Consider the following 15,307-nt stretch of genomic DNA (forward strand, 5'->3'; position numbering starts at 1 on the left):
CAGATTCCCTGCTGAAGTGCTGAGTGCCCTCTCTTCTCTGTGACCAGCTTGGGAATGCAGGGCATCACTGGCCTTTGGTAAATGCCCAACTCAAGAAAGAGTCCAGCCAGACAAATGGGCAAATATATACTGCCTGTCTAGTAACTAAGCCAAGAGTTCTGTGCATCCCTCCCAAGTCTAATTTGAGGGATTTTGAGGTCTAGAGAGTTGGCTGTGCAGCATGTAGGGTCTTATAAAGTAATAGTGGAGAGAGTCTTCATTATGAACATTTTGAAAACTGTTGCTAAAATGTAGCATTTAAAAATACATGTTGATAAACCCCCGGCATTCTCTCAAATCTTAAGAGTATGTCTCTGTGTGGTTTTGTGTTCACCCAAGGGCTCTTGTATCAAGAGGGCTGATACCCTACAAGTATCAGTAGGGGTTTGGCAGTGTTAGCATGGAGCTCTGTGTGTGCTAGTTTAATTTGCATTGAGTATGGGGTAGTGAGATCATGCAGAGTGGGGCTGGGCTGCTGCACTTAGAGTTCCTGGTGCTTGATTTGTTGGTTTAAATCAGGTTACTGTGTCTAGGAGTTAGCAAAACTACTGAGTCTCTGGGGCCAGTCACTGACAATTGATGTTGATGAGACAAGGACATACCCTGGACATTCCTTCCAGAGGCAAGATCTGGTTAGGCTCCAGTAACAACTATCCCTGTGCTAGGAGGCTGCAAATCCTGTTTGTGGATTTCTTTTAGAGCACTGGATGTTGAAAACAGTACTTTCTCTTGGGAAATGATTATTCAATTAACTGGGTATTTATTTTGATAATAAGTTTTGTTGTTGAAAGTGAAAACTAGTTGGGGATAAGATCTTCTTATTAGAGGGCTTGTTCTTGGGTTTTTTAGGAGTGGGGGAGGCAGGGGAGGATGAGCTTACTGCCTTTGGTGCTTGGGGTAGAATTTTTGCCCTGTTTTTCTGCCCTTCCTTAAAGAAGCTGTCATTGAAAACTGGAGTCCTTGAGAATGTATGGGAAATACAGAAGTAAGCAGTAAGGTCTCAGCAATGAGACCAAGTTACCTGTGTTTCTCTAAAGTACCTAGTGTTTACCAGCCCATTTAGTATCAAGGCTGTGTTTAACATTCTCCCCAACCCTCCCTCCACTCTCTGGTACAAAAAGTAACATTAAAAAAAATAATAGAACAATTAGTGTGCTGAAGATTTGCATAGGTATCTGTTGACAGGGAGTTAGTCTTTGTGGTTTATATACTGCACTGGTTTACAAGTGTTGCTGTTAAATTCACAGGCCACATGTTCACCTAAGCAGAAGATCAAACTGTAATACTGGAGTCACTTTAATATAAATGTAAACGTTGGAGAAGATGTTGAACTACACCAAATCACTTGTTACTCCTCTTGCTTCTAGAGGAGCACACTTAGCCTTGCCTCAGGTATTTTCAGCACCAAAGCTAACAGTTGCTTTTGTTCTCCTGCCTTTTCCTGGGCTGTACCAGGCAGGGTCCCAAAGAGCAGCAATGGTCAGCTAGGAGAGAGATGCAGGGATGCAGCTGATGACTTGCTCTAGAGTTTAACAACAGCATCTGGGAGTTTTTTGGTCTCCTATGGGCCATTGTACTGCCCTGTTACAGTTCAAAGTGCAGTGGTGTACAAGTATCAGTGGGTCATCTCTGCAGCAACTACACTTCACAGAATGATGGTTTTTTGTGTAAATAGCTCTTACTGTGAACCTGTGTTTAACTTAAAGAGTGCTGGACAAGTGCAGGAACAGGACAGTCTGTATGGCTGGCAAGCCAGTGTTGTATCCTGACAAGTATAGTGGCTCTTCTGCACATAGAACAATATATTAGGTTGGGGGTCTGTAAAGCTCCTTTGGGTAAAGAGTAGCCTATCTTAAACCTTTTCTTCCTGTCCCTTAAAAACAAGCAAAAAAAAAAAATTCCCAAAGTTCTTGTATATGTTAATGCTGTTACTGTGTTGTATTTATACATGCAGCTATCTAACATGTAGATTGGAATCTGTGTTCTTTACATCCATGCTGGAGTGGCAGGAAGAGACCCACCCTCTTCTATGTGTTGCACACATGTATTTTAGACTTCAGTGCAGCAATCCTGTATGATTTTTCTTGATGAAGAGATCTGCTGTATTTCTATGTGCAGTATCACTTTGCATACTTCATTAACTTCTGGTGAGTGGAGCTAGAATGTAGAAAAATTAATTGGTTTGGGGAATTTTCTTGGGGGGGGGGGGAGTTGCATTTTTGAAGTAAAATATGAATTTTTACTTTTGGTAATCTGTTTTGTATTTTCTTACGGTAAAGTGAAGTGTGGTATATAAAAACTTCTTTTAACTTTTAACTTCTTTTTTCTACACACTGTGTAGAAAACCATGGACCAGAGGATAAAATAACACCTATTTTTAATTGAATGAGAAGAATTTCTCAATTAGTTTTAGATGGTATGTGGACAAAACATAGAGAACCTTTTAGAGGAGACCATGTAATAGTCACTGATTCACATCTGGCTTTGGTGTCAGGTTGTTAGACAAGAGCAGACATCATCACAAGGAATGTGACAGCAGATATTTTGCTCTGGTATAAGAAACGGTAAGCAGGAGAAATTCATAGGGATAGTTGAAAATTTTTCTTTTTTTTTGCTGGGTTTTCATGTTGGCTACTGTATTGATATGGTGCATTCATGCTGGCATAAACCCCCTTCCTCATATTTCCAGGGAGGAGTCCTCTGTCCTTGCTCACAGCTGTGGTGGCCTTGGCTGGGGCCAGCCATCCTCCTCCAGCTCTGCCTCCCAGGGATGGCTATGCCAGGCCAGCTGTTTCCAAAACCATGATGTGTGCTGATGTACCCCTGCAGGCACCCTGGGGCAGGGTGGGCCCTCTCTGCCAGAGGGCAGAGGAGGCTGTGGAGATAGGAGAGCAGCCGTAGGTTAAAGCAGCATAAGGACAGCTAAAGATAGGCAGGATTTGCTCTTAAGTAAAAGTGAATGAAAATTATTTCCCTGTTGCTTTTGCTGCTCTGCTCACTTTTCCAGCAAGCATGTTTATGGAGGAAAACATAACCTGAATATGCCAGGAACGGGATGGCAGCCCACCTGCAGGGACCTGACCTCTCCTCCATGCTTGCTCCCTCTCACTCAGTGCTGCCACAGAGACTGATCTCATCTCCTGCTGTGGCTGGCACAGCCAACAGCTGTCCACAGGTGCAGGCAAAATATATTTATTTAAGTCACTTCCCCATTTCCTGAATCTTTCCCACTTTGTTCTCCAACTTTTTACAGTGTCTACAGATATCTGTCAGATTTTTGGGCCTTAAATGTAAAAGGAAATCTAAAGATCACAGATTACATCCCCAAACAAAGCTAAACTTCAGAATTCTTGCAGAAGTGACACCAGAGGGATCAACCTCCAAAAATCTGATTTCAGGTAGTAGTTCAGGTGCTCAAGTTTCACGTGGTACTTGATCACTGTCTTAATATACAAATAGGTGCCCAACTTGGGGTTTCTAATGTGCAAGCTAATACTAAAACCTGAAGAAAATTGCAAATGTGTCCTGAAAGCAGACCTCAGACTTCTGTAATGGTTTTTCAGCATTTCATTAAAGTAAGTTAAATTTGAAAGATTTATTTTTATATATATTAGGATTTGAATTCAGTGAAGTACTTAGTGAATGATATGTGAAACTGGAGGGGAGAGTGGGATTTTTTTTTTTCCCCCCCTGCAGAAAAGATGACAAGATTTGGCCCAAATACTGGAGGATTCTGTAAAAACAATTATACATACTCTAAAGAAAATTTCAAATAAATAGTTGTGTTTAGTGGCTGTTTCTAATTGACCTTGATGTTTTATCACACTTAGTTTTCCATTTAGGAGGGAGGATAGGAACTATAAAACTTGATGCAAATTAGCAGAGTGAAATAGTTTTCAACTGCTCTTTGAGTCTTTGCACCTCTTTTAAGCATATGTTTAGAAAATATTGCAGCAGTACATCTAGGAAGAAAATTGGGTTGTTTTGGAAATCAGAAGTGTATGTCCTAATAAATAGTTTCTGATAGAACTAGAAAATAGAGAAGATTATACTAATTCAAGTTGCTTCTTGAAACTTGGGATTGCATTTTAACCTCATGGAGAATAGCTGTCATTATTCTTAAAGTAAAAACTAGACAAAACCCTTCTAATTTTAAGTAATTTTGATGCTGATAATGTGTTGGTGTTTTTTGCCGCAAGTAATATATGAATTTACGTTGTGAGAAGTAAACTGCGTCTGTAAATTTGCTGGTAACTTGTTCTGGTAATTCTAAAAAGGGGGCAACAATAATAGGACTTTATTCCGCCACATTGTATGTAGTGTCTGAATACCTTCCCCCTGTAGCAGAGAAAACCTGGGATTTAACTTCTCAGGATAACAGTGTGGGGGAGGGATAAGAAGAGACAGCATGCTGCTTTTTTGTAGGATTTTTGGCTTGGGTATTTACTGCATTATTTAGATATCATGTTTGTACCTGAAGTTTTTCTGGTGTTTGAGATGTGTGGGTTTGTGCAGTAGGTTAGAGGGCAGTGGCTTTCTATGATGGAAATGTGCTGTTAATGTACTGCATAGTTCAGGACCTGGGATTTAACTTCTCAGGATAATAGTGTGGGGGAGGGATAAGAAGAGATGCTGCTTTTTTGTAGGATTTTTGGCTTGGGTATTTACTGCATTATTTAGATATCATGTTTGTACCTGAAGTTTTTCTGGTGTTTGAGATGTGTGGGTTTGTGCAGTAGGTTACAGGGCAGTGGCTTTCTATGATGGAAATGTGCTGTTAATGTACTGCATAGTTCAGTACACTGCTGTGTACATGTGCATATATGAAAATATTGGATACAAATTCTAAGAAGTGCTGAGATTCAGGAATCATAAAAATGGTGATTCTGCTGTTTCTGAATACAGAGATTGTCAATGTTTTATCAATTAATGTGTCTGTTTAGCATTATATTAATTGTGTGGTAGTACAATGTTATATAAACATTGGATTGGGAGATTGCATCTGTTTTGAGGTGAATAGTGACTTTGTTTAGATTTAGTAATTAAACTTGTATTTCTTCATGGAATTGGAATAAAATGTGGAGCTTCAATGGAGATGCTACTTTATTAGTATTGCTGCAGTACTCTCTGTGTATATGTGAGCACAGTTCAGGTCTGAATTTTACTGGAGGTGAGCTTACAATAGTAGACTGAAATTGCAGCTTTGATTGGAGAATTGTTTGGATGTCTTCACTGATAGTCACTTCCAGGTTAAGTTTTGGAGTGTATTAAGCATACTCTCAAGATACACTTGTTTCATTAATTTTGTTGTTTGCTGCTCACAACCCAGCTGCGAGCTGCTGTATTTCCTTGCTATATAGCAGGGGAAAGCCTTCACCCACTCAAGATTAATCAGTGTTACTTTTTCTCTTTCTATCTTCTTTGAGCAGATCTTCTCTATCCTAGTCACTTACTGAGTGATTTTAATGCTCATAAAGTACCCGAGCAACAAGCCAGAAGTCAGTTCAGGACAAGTTGATGAACTAATGGAGTGAGTAAATGTGTGATCAAACTACCTCTGGCTTTGCTTGTTCTAAATAAATATGGAGACAGTTTGGTGCCTAATCTCTACCTGCCATTAATGTAGGGAATGAGAGGTGAGAAATTGTCACATAGAAATTTATTTTGACAGCTGTAGTTTAAGCAATACAAAACATCAAGTTAATTTTAAAGCAGTAACTGCTTGACTGAAGGTGCTTGGACTTCCAAGTGTGTTCATACCCACACTTTTAGTGCTTGCTACTTCCTTCCTTACGCCTTCTTGTGAGGTAGAATTTTATCTAGTAGCTAAAGGATAGTCCCTTTTGACCATTTTCAAGCTTTAAAAATTGTGTATCTCCCTGCAAGAAAAAAGCTGGCACAGTTTAAAGTAGTGGGTTTTCAACTTTTCCAAAATTACTTTAAAGACATTAAAACATTGTCCTGTAGATGATGTGGATGCCTGAAAGAATGAATGTAAGCCTACCAACAGACTCATCTTCTTAGTTCCTTTTGCAGACCTGTAGGAAGTAATGAGTGCAGTGTTAAAAACTGCTCATGTACTGCTGTATCTGTACTGCAGTGGGAGACCTCTGGACAGGGCAATAACACTAGTCAGCAAAGATAATGACAGAAGTCGAACTGTTTCATAGTGTTAAGCACAAACTGTTTTGCTTTGAAAAGAATGGTGGCATAACATGACTTTAACAGTCCTGGCTGTGAAATCCTACTGAAATGGTGAACTTTGATTTTAAAATGTACTTGTTCTTTTGTTGACCTCATTCAAGGAGACTTAGAAGAGACAAATGAGCAGAGAGTAACTACTTAAAGTACAAGCAGATGCTACTCTTATTTCTCAAGGAACTTTCTTGCGTAGAAAGGCAGGGTTAAAGAAATGGAGCTTTTTGTACTGAAAACAATGCAATACTTTAGCCTGTTTTTCCAGCTTTTTCTTTGTATGACCTGTCATCTTAAGGATGAAGTGCCTTTAAATAATAAAAGACTGAAGTGAGCTGGTAGAGGGAGGGTCTTTCAGAATAGTTTAAAGTCATTTGCAAAATAAATAATAGAAGGTTACTTAAAAAGATATGAGAAAGTTTTATTTTGTTACCCAGATAGACTGAATATGTACCTTAGTTGTTAAAGATGTGCCTTAAGTGATTTGTTAGTTAACCTCATAACAATGGCCAATTATATTTATTTGCTACTAGAAGTACTTCTTTTAGGGGGAAAAAAAGGTGCTTCTGTTGCTTTTGAGGTTGCTGAAATAAATTGTCCTTGTCTGTCATATCAGAAGTGCCAGAGACTGCTTTTCTGTATCTAGTGAAATACTCTCAGGTGTACCTGTGTACCTGAAGTGAAAAAGTAGAGGGGAGGAAGGAGGCTGTACTGTACACTGTAGCAGCACATACCTGTCCAGTGTTGGTGAGGACTAAGAAGTGCCCTTTCAAAACCGAGTATCAAATGGAGAAGCAGAGGGAAAACAGTGCTCATTGCTGTGGAATTTCTTCTATACAGCAGGTAGGAAACAGCTTCTCTGAAATACACAGAATAACCCTGAGATTGGTGGTGGGCTTGTGAGCTCATTTATGTCAGGTGTTGTGGACTCCCAGAGCTGTGAGTAATGCGGTACAGTTGTTGGTTTTGATTTGAAGAGAAGTCCAGGTATTTATGTAACAATAATTGTATCAGAAAATACAAATACTTTGGGAGTGTCTTTGCTGTTTCTCTTAAGTTGTTTACTGTTAAGAGCTCTTACCTGTATTTTCACCTTGTCTGCTGTTGGTCCATATACCACCGCAGCACAATATTCCATGCAGGTTTTGTGGTTTCTTGGTTTAAATACTCATTAAATCTGTTCAGTTGAGTGTGTAAATCACATTTGCAGTTTTGATACAGTTCTGGCTTTAAGGCCTATGTTTCCTTAGTAAGGAAGCCACTGTATATCTCTCCAGTGCTAACAGTTTCCCCCAAAAAGAATAAAAGTATTCATGGGAGTAAAACTAGAGTCTCAGTTTATGACTGAAAAGGGTTAAAGCCAAACTACAGGGACCCTAGTGCAGAAGTGGCATTGATATTAAGGTGGATAGGATGTGGTGTGTTGCTGCTCATATGCTGGCTAGCCTGGCCTGCATGCTGAGATTGAGCCTGCCTTTAGTCTCCTTGTGGCTACTGTGATGTTGCTGCAGCACCTGAAGATCCTGCTGCAATGAGGCTTTGTATCTGCTGGGTTGGAGCTGCTCCATCAGAGGAGCTGTAGATGGGGATATATGTGTGCATCAGTGACCTTCAGCTTACAGCCTGAGGATTCAGTGTAGCTGCAGTCACCACAGGCAGGCTGTGAACTGGGAAGCCTTGGGACAAAAGCATAGGTCCTGTCTGTCCACTCCTGAAAATGAAGGCCATGGGCTTTGGAGAGAGGCCAGGAGAGAGGTGTGATTGTGTTTCTAGCTCAGTCTGGATTTGTCTGCAGACTGAGTATAGGACATACTTTGAAAGCGTCAAAATGTGAACAGGCCTCAGTGAATTTAAAAGTAGTCATTAAATGCTTTCTTAGAAGTTGTTGAGTTTCATAATCTGGAATGGAATCTTCCAAATGGGAGTTAGACATGCTACAGGTTCCAATACTGAGCAGACAAGAGAAAACATACGAAATAAGTGGTAAAAATAAAATTGGTTGGCCACCTTGCCTCTGTTTTCTGTTCTCCTGTCACTATAATGTAGTATATAATATATAGTATAATGTAGTATAAAATAATCCCATCAGAGGAGATTTTTGAAAGTGTAAGAACTTCACTTAAACTGATTTACTGTTTCATTTTGGCCCTGTATCTGCTCTGTACCCACCAGTACAAAAGACGCTGCATCTTGCCACACAGAGCTAATGGAGAAAAACACTGGGACCTGAAAGAGGGCAAGACAAGTGTAAAAACCAAGCAGTGTCCCTACTTATCTCTACAGCCTCATTTAGAAAAGCCCTGAATGCATGGGGATTGTCTCCTTTTGGCCGTGAGGTATAGACCAGATCCTAGCTGTGCGAGTGTTAGAAACATCCACTGCCATGCTGTTTCCTGTTATGATTTTTAATTATTACTTTGAAACATCGGCTGATAGCTCTCACGGTAGTCAGTTCACCCTCCCTTATGTTTTTTTGGCTTTTGTTTTCCAAACTCACGTTTATATAGAACGCCGTGTATCACTGTTTTCTGTGGGGTTTTTGTAACGCTGTCCTAATGGCCCAAAGCAGCCTTGCTGCTGAGGAATGTGGGGGACAGGCAAGCAGCAGAAGCTGCCCGACTGTGGCTCAGGCCAGCACGGCAGCACCAGCCTTCGCGGGGTAGCCAGCTCCTGCAGGGAGCGAGCTTCCGTGGCCCGCCTTCGCGTGGGAACGGGAGCCCCGTGGAGCTAGAGAAAGCTCTTAAAGGGTGCGAGATGCTGTTGTCGAGGTTAAGCCCTGCTTGGAGTCAGGTTTTTCAGAATGAAAAGCCTCTCAGTTCTTGAAGCTGTTTTACTAAAGAATCCCTCCCTTTTTCTTTTAAACTTCACCAGAAGAAGTTATTTACGCGATAGACGCGGCAGTTCAGTCTTTCAGAAGATACCGTAATCTGTTGCTTTTAGCACGCCGGAGGAGTTCCCGCAGTTGCAGAGCAGGAGCGTTGAGTTCGTCCCGCAGGACGTGCCCTTCAAACCGGCTCACGCGTGGTAGCGGGCTCGGCGCCCACGGCAGCCCTCACCCCGGGCCGGGGCGAGCAGGGAAGCATCCAGGGCCGCTGCGGGGCCGGGGGCTGTGGGGGCAGCAGGGCGGGCGGCGTGTGGGGGCCGCTTGCGCAGGGCCGGTACCTGTGCGGCGAGTGCGCTGCGCGGGGCTGCCGCGGGCCTGTGCCCCTGGGCGAGGGGGTGCTGGCGTCCGAGTCAGCCCCGGCGCTGGTATTTCAGTAATGCGCTGCTGGTTGGTCGTACTGCCAAAGCCAAGCTATAAGCAGCGAGTCTTTGCTCCACTTTTCCTCGCTCCGTGCCTCTGCTCCGCCCCGTCCGTGCTCCCCGCGCTGCTGAGATCAGCTTCCTGCTTTTCGTTTCCCTCGGACCGGCGCTGTTACTCCTCCCCCGAAATAGTTATTTTCATCGGTCTGGAGTTAATGTCTGTGTGAGGCTGCGGGCTCTGTTGGTGACAGGCGAACGCCGGGCTGGAGAAGCGGTGTCACGGTGGTTGTGGTGTGTTGCAGAGCGCCCTGGCTGTAGGCAGGATGGCAGAAAACACTTGTGTGCCAGCTCTGTGACCGGGAAGGCAGAGGAGGTGAGTGCCGCTCGTACCTCGCGTCAGTCCAGGCAGTTGTTGGAGGAGGAACCAGGAGTCACAGCCTAGCCCGGCTCAGTAACAAGAGACGAGCAATTACGTTGTTACCGTCTCTGATTAGATGGTTTTGCTCCTACTAATACTGTAATGGAGTATACTCCGGAAATTATGTATTTTGCTGTAGCAAAGATCTGTAGTCAATAAAAGTTTATAGTTTGTAAATACCTGGTTTTTCTCATTGAAAAGTATAAATAGGTATGACACAAATACAGCCGTGAAGGATAGATGATAAAGTTTACTCTAAGCAACTTTAAAAACCCACTTACGTTGTTTCAGAACTTCTGGGTGGATTGAGTAATGCAAGAGAAGAGACTTTACAGTGGTTCAGTAATAACTGTGGCTCTAGAACAGTGTGATGTATTTGAGGGAGTGATGTGATGTTATAACATGGAAATAAAATTATAGACATGAAAAGCAAAAAAGAAAAAAATACTTTTTACAGTTGCCAAGCATCCTTCAGAAAGAAAGGAAGCCAGGTTTGTTTAGAGAAAAGTGGAATAATCTCAGTTGCAACAGATGGGCAACTTCTATGGAAAGGTGTCTTCTTACATTGTTGCATTGGATTTTTAAAATTATTTTGCTTTACAGAGTGAAGAATGTAAATATCATAGGTTCATTAATCAATTTTCAGCTTTTCAAACAGATGAGCGTCATTCTCTATATTCCCTCAAATAAAGTTCTGAAATTGCTAATCTGTAACTGGTGGTAGGTTACACAAATACTTTGTGTTGTCATATTCTGCTTTTGCTGTATTTTTATTACTGCCTGTTAACAGTCAGATTAATGGGACAACTTTGTTTGCTCTGGCCATGATGCTCTGAGTGATTTTGCAGAGGACTCTTCATGGGAAGCCTCTCAAACATGCAGCTGTGGTGGGGCCAGCCTGGTGCTGGACTCTGCCGTCACAGGTACAGGGCACTGTCTCAAGGTCTGAGCTGCTCCCCAGGTGACAGGGGACAGTAGAAACAAATCAAAGATCTCAATCAGGATCATCTGAGGCCTAAGCAGAATTGCTTGTGTTCTTGATCCAGACAAGGGTGTGTGATTTGAGTAGCTGTTTTCTGTTCTGACAAATTTAATTTATTGATTGTTCTATAAAATTAAAGACGTGGAACCGTTTATTAGATCTTACAGTGACGTTCTCCAGTAGCTTTGCTGAAAGCTGTTCTGGAGAAGTATGTGTTTTAAAGTTTGATGCATGGGGTGAAAAATGAGAGAAGTACAGTAAAGGAGAAATTGGGGGTTGATTTCTGGTAATATTTTTTATGATGACTGTCTTGCCATTTTTCCTTGGTGGAAGTTAGCTCTGCTTCTTACCAGCAGCCTTATACTTTAAGGAGTATTTCAAGAAGGCTGGAGAGAGACTTTTTACAAGGGCATGTAATGATAGAACAAGGGAGCATGGCCTTAAGTTAAAAAGGGTAGGTTTAGATTAAATATTAGGATATTCTAAATATTCTAATAATATATTCTTCCCTGTGAGGGTTTTGAGGCACTGGCACAGGTTGCTCTGAGATGTTGACCCATCCCTGGAGGTGTTCAAGAGCAAATGGAATGGAGCTCTTAGAAACATGGTCTAGTTGAAGGTGTCCCTGACTGTGGCAGAGGGGTGGGAGGCAGATTATCTTCAAGGTCCCTTCCAGCCCCAGTGGTTCTGTGATTGTATGCTTCTGTGATTCTTCAAGTTTTGGGGCAAGTAGAAGTCATAAGGGTGTTATATTACTGGCTCACACTTACTGTTTGCAGTTGGACAGCTTTGTAGGTAAAGGTGTAAGGCCAAAATGGAAGCAACAAACCACTTTTATAGCCCACTCTGTGGGCCTCCACTTGAGTATTGGTGGAGGAGCATTGTATAGGAGGTAATAATAAAATTTCCAATCATGTGTGGCCTTGCATCTTTTATATTTGTTTTCATCTGCTGGGTATACTGCACTGCATGGTTTTGCCTCTATGCAATCTCTAAATTCACTGCTGCTAAATCTACCACTTGGTATAGACTTGTGCTCAAGGAATTAACCCTGTGTTATGTTATTACTCTGAGGGGTAAAATAGTAGCTAAAGACATTTTATGTGCTGTGCACATTTTATCAGTGCATTAAAAAGACAGTACAAGCCCGTTTGTTTCAGTGTGTTGAATCTAAAGATAATTCTACATGCTAATGTCTTAACAAGAAATGTGTGGTAAATGTGCTTATGCTGTAGATTTCCATTTCCATTGTGGGCCCAAGTATCAACCCTTATTTGCCAAAGTTATGCCTTTTTACTTGCATTCTACCAGTAAAGAAACTCTAGCACTGAGTACCTCAGTATAGTGCAGAGCATCAAACACAACAACTATTGGATCTTTTGCTGTTTTATTCAGTTTGTACCTATTTTCAGCATCTCAGTTGGACTTGATAGGAGGCTGCTGTAAAAATCCAACCTGTATCAATAAAGGGCTCCTACCAGTGGCTCTACATGTGGTTCTTATAGTTGATTTTCCTGCTTCACTGACAGCTAGAGTCAAAGCGTTTGCTGCTTCTCTGTCATACTTTGGCAGCCTGGTTTTCTCTTTGCTTGTAGAAATTGGTTAATGTATTTTGGAATCCACCAAAGGGGGATAAGAAGTTGTGTCTTAAAGCTAGATACTTCCTCATTGGAGAGATCACAAGGGTGCTAATAAGTGCTCTGTATTTGTAGGCATGATGAATGAAGGGAATGGCTCCCAGAGGATTTTTTTCACCTTCAACATGTGTAATATTGACCACCATCTTCATCATAGGTAGAAGATACAGACATTATTTGAATTACAGCTCCCTGACAAAGAAGTGGAATAAGACATATTTAACAGAAGTAACAGTGAATCAACATATTTAAATGGCAGCACTATTACTGAATGAAACAGTCCTTGCATCTTGGGGGCATGCTAGTGTTTTTGTTGTATAATGACCTGGACTGGAGGAATGATCATAGCTAAAATTAATGGGTTTTATTAGCTTAACTCTTTTCTACCTAAAGATAGAACTGACCACTACTTGGTGGATCAGCTAATGTATTGTGAATCAGACTTAAGAACTGAACAGTTCTGTTGCCCCCTAAAAAGGGGTCCAAGAGTGTATAGTAGAACAGCAGGACAGGGGACACGACTCACTTTGGTTTCAGAGCTAGCCTATGTTTGCTGCTTGTCAAACTGGAGCCTTAAGGGCAGGCTGAGTGCAAGAGGAGGAGGATATATCTCCAGAAATAGAGCACTACTGTCTGTTTCTTCTACTAGGGACTTCCATGTATCTTTTAAACATGATTTTGCAGTCTGGATCTTTCCAGAGTAGATAGCGTCAGTTAGTTAGTGATGCTGAAGATAACATGTGTTAATTGTGAGGTTTTATCTTTCTCCTGTGATCCTTCCTGAATTTGATGCTGTAAAGTGTTAATTTCATCAGTTACTCTTGAGATTTTCAGTAGTGGTGAACTACCTGAAAAAGAACAGATTTTTTTATCTTTCTCCTGTGATCCTTTCTGAATTTGATGCTGTAAAGTGTTACTCTTGAGATTTTCAGTAGTGGTGAACTACCTGAAAAAGAGCAGATTCTCAAGTGGCCTGTAAAAAGAGTACATTTCTCTGGCCTATATTCTAATACCTGTTTGTTTGTTTGTTTGTTTGTTTTTAAGTGGCAGGGTGATATTAGTTGTTTGAGTTTTATTTGTGGAGTACAGGAAGTTTCTGTTAGTAGTTTTCAAGCTTTTGTTATGTGTCAGGTACTGGCAAAACCAACAACAGGTGTTCAGCATGCATTCACTGGGGCTGTGTTTTGGCTAGGGAAGTTGAATGCTATATCTCAAGGTGAAGTTCCTATTCTGAGATTTGCTGGTGTATACCCATGAATTTTGTTTGGGGCCTTGTTACTTTCTGTGAGACTTCATGCAAGTACAGAAATCCATGATAGTGGATTTGGACAAGGGATAAAAGGATCAATGTTTACTAGAGTTTAGAGTTGAAAATGGTGTCTCTGCTCCTTCCCTTGCCCTATGAAAGTGAACTGAAAACCATGGAAAAACATGACATATTGAGTCTTCAGATTTTTAAGTAATATTTTAGGGTACCTTAAGCTGCAAAATTATACTGTTAATTGAAAACTTTGTATAAACCAAAAATTATAGTTGTGGGAAAGTAATGAGGGGAATGATAGTTTTAGGGTGAGAAAGAAAACTTACCTTAATATCCGTGTCAAGCTTGCACAGCTTTTATAAAGCCAAAAGGACTGAAACAATGACCTAGAAATGCAAACACAACAAAAAATTATAAAATTGACTACTTGGTTTGATTGTATCTTTCTTTCAGAGGGAAAAATAAGATTCTCACTTTTTACTGTAAGTGGAGAAGGTACTTACTAAGATTAAACCACAAAAATAATGCTTTCTTTAGTAGCCAAGTTATGGCACAATACGAAGGACCTTAAATGCTCTAGAATTGATGCAAATGGGCCGTCATCTGTAAGTACACAGCTTCTGTGCACTTGCAGGGGCGCTGCCCCTGTTGAAGCGCCTTCTAACAGTGCTGTGTCCACCCTCCTCATGGACGTGGTGTAACAGCAGCAGCTTGGACTGTTCTCCTTGGACTTCTGTGCGGGACGATGCTGGGAGAGCCTCACTAGGAAGCGCAGTCACAGCAGTGGAGGGGCTTTGCAGGGAGCTGTGGTCATATGCTGCTTTGGGACAGTCTTCCCTGATGGAAGCTAGCCTGAGTTGAAACCATGGCAGCATCTGAGATTCTTTAGATGTGAAACTTGGGTATGGAAGGGCATGGCTTTTGTAATACTCTACAGATTGCTTCTTTTTTCAAAAGCAGCCACAGAAAGTGCTGCCAGAAAAACCTGTGCATTTCAGCTGAAGATGAGCAGGATCTGCTGCAGGGGAAAGTTACTCAAAATGTGTCCACCTCTTTTTATCTGTTAGTTCACTACTGCACAGTAAAGGGTTTTTTATGATATCAGGAGGGTAAAACACTTTCAAATTAAAGGGATATCTTTATGCAGATGTTTAAACAAAATATTTTTTCCCAAGCTAATTAAAAAACTAAACTGTCTGTAGAAATGAAAATAATTTGAGTTTTCCTGTTCCCTGCTAGCTACAGGAATATATAAAGGTGTTCTAAATTTTAAATTGTACTAATGTAGCTGTAACTGTTCCATACTTAACTAAGTTACTTTCTTTTTGTAACTAATGCTACCCCTCAAATCTTGTTAATGTATGGAGTAACTTGGAAGTAGCAATCAGATGTGTAAACACCTGGAAGTTTTTTGGGTAAAGATGCAGGCAAATTCCACATGGGCCTGTTGCGCATTGACAAAATCTCAGTAAACAGAGTTTTGGTGCAACTCACTCAAGAAGCAGGTTCTTGCTAGTCAGGAGCAGTAAAGT

At 41.2% G+C, this 15,307-nt stretch overlaps 1 protein-coding gene across 7 annotated transcripts in view; it reads left to right on the forward strand.

Annotated features, from left to right (window-relative positions):
- The window catches only part of BBX (BBX high mobility group box domain containing), a 134,213-nt gene that overhangs the window by 23,822 nt on the left and 95,084 nt on the right, over positions 1-15,307 (forward strand). Inside the window, exon 1 of one of the 7 annotated variants that reach the window (XM_041463895.1) lies at positions 9,631-9,850. The exons of the other annotated variants lie outside the window; for them this stretch is intronic. The gene's annotated coding sequence lies outside the window, so the exon portion shown is untranslated. Of the gene's footprint in view, positions 1-9,630; positions 9,851-15,307 lie in introns of those variants that run through there. 7 annotated transcript variants of the gene reach the window in all.

This window comes from Pyrgilauda ruficollis, unplaced genomic scaffold, assembly GCF_017590135.1.
Source record: "Pyrgilauda ruficollis isolate IOZ18807 unplaced genomic scaffold, ASM1759013v1 scaffold17, whole genome shotgun sequence".
In the NCBI taxonomy this organism is placed as follows: domain Eukaryota; kingdom Metazoa; phylum Chordata; class Aves; order Passeriformes; family Passeridae; genus Pyrgilauda; species Pyrgilauda ruficollis.